The sequence below is a fragment of the Elaeis guineensis genome, chromosome 13 (genome assembly GCF_000442705.2).
Source record: "Elaeis guineensis isolate ETL-2024a chromosome 13, EG11, whole genome shotgun sequence".
Lineage (NCBI taxonomy): Eukaryota > Viridiplantae > Streptophyta > Magnoliopsida > Arecales > Arecaceae > Elaeis > Elaeis guineensis.
Genome location: NC_026005.2, coordinates 68,905,043 through 68,907,324, shown reverse-complemented (window position 1 = coordinate 68,907,324; position 2,282 = coordinate 68,905,043). Strand labels below are relative to the sequence as shown.

At 35.8% G+C, this 2,282-nt stretch overlaps 1 non-coding gene across 1 annotated transcript; it reads right to left on the bottom strand.

Annotated features, from left to right (window-relative positions):
• Positions 1-1,498: 1,498 nt before the first annotated feature.
• LOC140853510 (small nucleolar RNA R71) lies at positions 1,499-1,605 on the bottom strand. The gene has a single exon (XR_012136580.1). It is a non-coding gene; the product is annotated as a small nucleolar RNA R71 (small nucleolar RNA).
• Positions 1,606-2,282: the final 677 nt, after the last annotated feature.

Genomic DNA, 2,282 nt, shown 5'->3' with positions numbered 1-2,282 from the left:
AGCATAGATTTGAAAATCATTTTTAAACCAAGTCTCTGTGGGATCGACCCGTACTCGCTGGTCGTGCTACTCTGCACACCATGCGCTTGCGATTTTATTTACAAATTTTAAGATTTGCACATCAAGTTTTTGGCACCGTTGTCGGGGATTTGGCGTTTTAAATTATTTTCAAATATTTATTCTTCGTGCTTTATAACTCTCTTTCTTTTTCCTTTAGGTTTCTAGATTTAGTTGATAATTGCTAAAAACTCAGGTACACTTCTAATTTTTCTTTTATTATTTTTAGTTAATTACTTTTCCTTTTAGACCTAATCATTTGAATTACTTAATCATAAAAAAAAATAAATAAATAAAATAAAACAAAAGATATTTCATAATCGTGAAGTAAAATATCAAATAAAAAAATCTAAATTAAAATCTTTTATATTCTTGGTCATCTTGTTTATTTGCATTTGCATTTTTATAATTAATCTAAGGGTATCAACCCATTAACAAGATAAGGTGGGGATTTCATTACCCTTCCTTAGCCCAAAAACCATCTCCATCATATTGCATTACCTAGACCTTTAATCTTAAAATCAATTAGACGTCAACCTTAAGGAATTCGAGCTCATAGGACAAGGAACCCTAAGAGTTCTACCAAGTTTGAGTTGTTTGATTAGTTGGTGTCTAGGCAAGTCCCTGAGGGTGGTTTGTTAAATTGGTTCAGTTGCTGGCCTGGCCAACTCGTTTGGTGTCTAGAAAGGCAACGATGAGTAAACCTCCCACCTCTTATACTTACCTGGCTAACTAGTTGATCAATCTCCACTTGGAAGGCTTGAAGGGTCATCTTGAAACAGTTAGGAGCTGTCTAGATTTAGGTTAATCCTAGGATAGATTGAGTTTAATTTATTGTTTCACTTGTTTGAAAAATAAAAAAAAAATTAAAATTTAAATTAATTTGGTTACTTTTCTTTAGATTTAGGACTCCTTAGGATCTTTTCTTTAGAACTTTTTCTCTTTTCTTTCTTTTTCTTATACATAAAAATTTTATAAAAAAAATTGTATAAACATCGAGAACCATACACCTCGTGTGTGGAGAAGAGTGTCAGGTCATCTAGTTAGAATTGAGTCAATTTCTGTTGTTCCAATGGCTGAACCAATCCAACCCATGACCCTTAAGGATTTGTGTTATCCAGTTGGCTCCATCCAACCATCTTGTATCAGGTTGCCACAACCCACAGCTAACAATTTTGAAATCAAACCTCAAATCATAAATATGCTTCCAAAATTCACAGGATTAGAGGATGCTTATATATTTATTAGAGAATTTGAGGAGGTATGTACAACCATGAAACTGCAATTAACAGAGGATGAGGTCAAACTTAGATTAATCAACTTTGCCCTTAAGGATAATGCTAAGAAGTGGCTTTATAGTCTGCCAAACCATTCTGTCACTACCTAGGAGGGCTTTGTGAGAATATTTTTGAAAAAGTATTTCCCCCATCATAAAACAGCTAGGATTAGGAATGAAATAAATCAATTTTACCAACTAGCTGGTGAATCATTTTGGAAGTACTTTGATCGTTTCAAGAATCTTTTGACCCAATGCCCACACCATGGAATAGAAACTTGGAGACTATGCCAGATCATCTATGAGGGGTTAGATTCAAACTCAAGAACCATGCTAGAGTCTATGTGCCAAGGCCAATTTATGGACAAAGAAACTACTGAAGCTTGGCAATTCTTAGAAGACCTAGCCGAGAAAAATTTACAGTGGGAAACAACTAGGGAACCTGATAAAGCTACACCTTCAAGAGGAGGAATGCATCAAATTCAACCAACCCTAGCATCAGAGGCCAAGATTGCAACCTTAATACGTAGATTGGAAGCCTTAGAATTATAGAGACCAGCCAATATAAATCAAATATCTGCACCCATGTGTAAAGGGTGCAATGCACCAGACCATGTCTTAGAAGAATGTTCCTACTCGAATGAGTGTGCACAGGTGAATGCCACCTATCAAGGACCATTGAACAATCCTTATGCACCCACATATAACCCAGGTTGGAGGAATCACCCGAATTTCTCATGGTCTCAGAATCCTAATGTAGGCAATCCAAATTTCAATCAGCAAAATCTAAGGTCCAACCCAGTGATGAACAACCCGCCAGGCTTCCATGATAATGACAAGAAAATTACCTCTTTAGAGAAAAGCCTAGAAGTCATGATGAAGACACATACCAGCTTTATACAAACCACGGGTCAATTCATAAATAATAACACCCAATCTATAGCCCGTC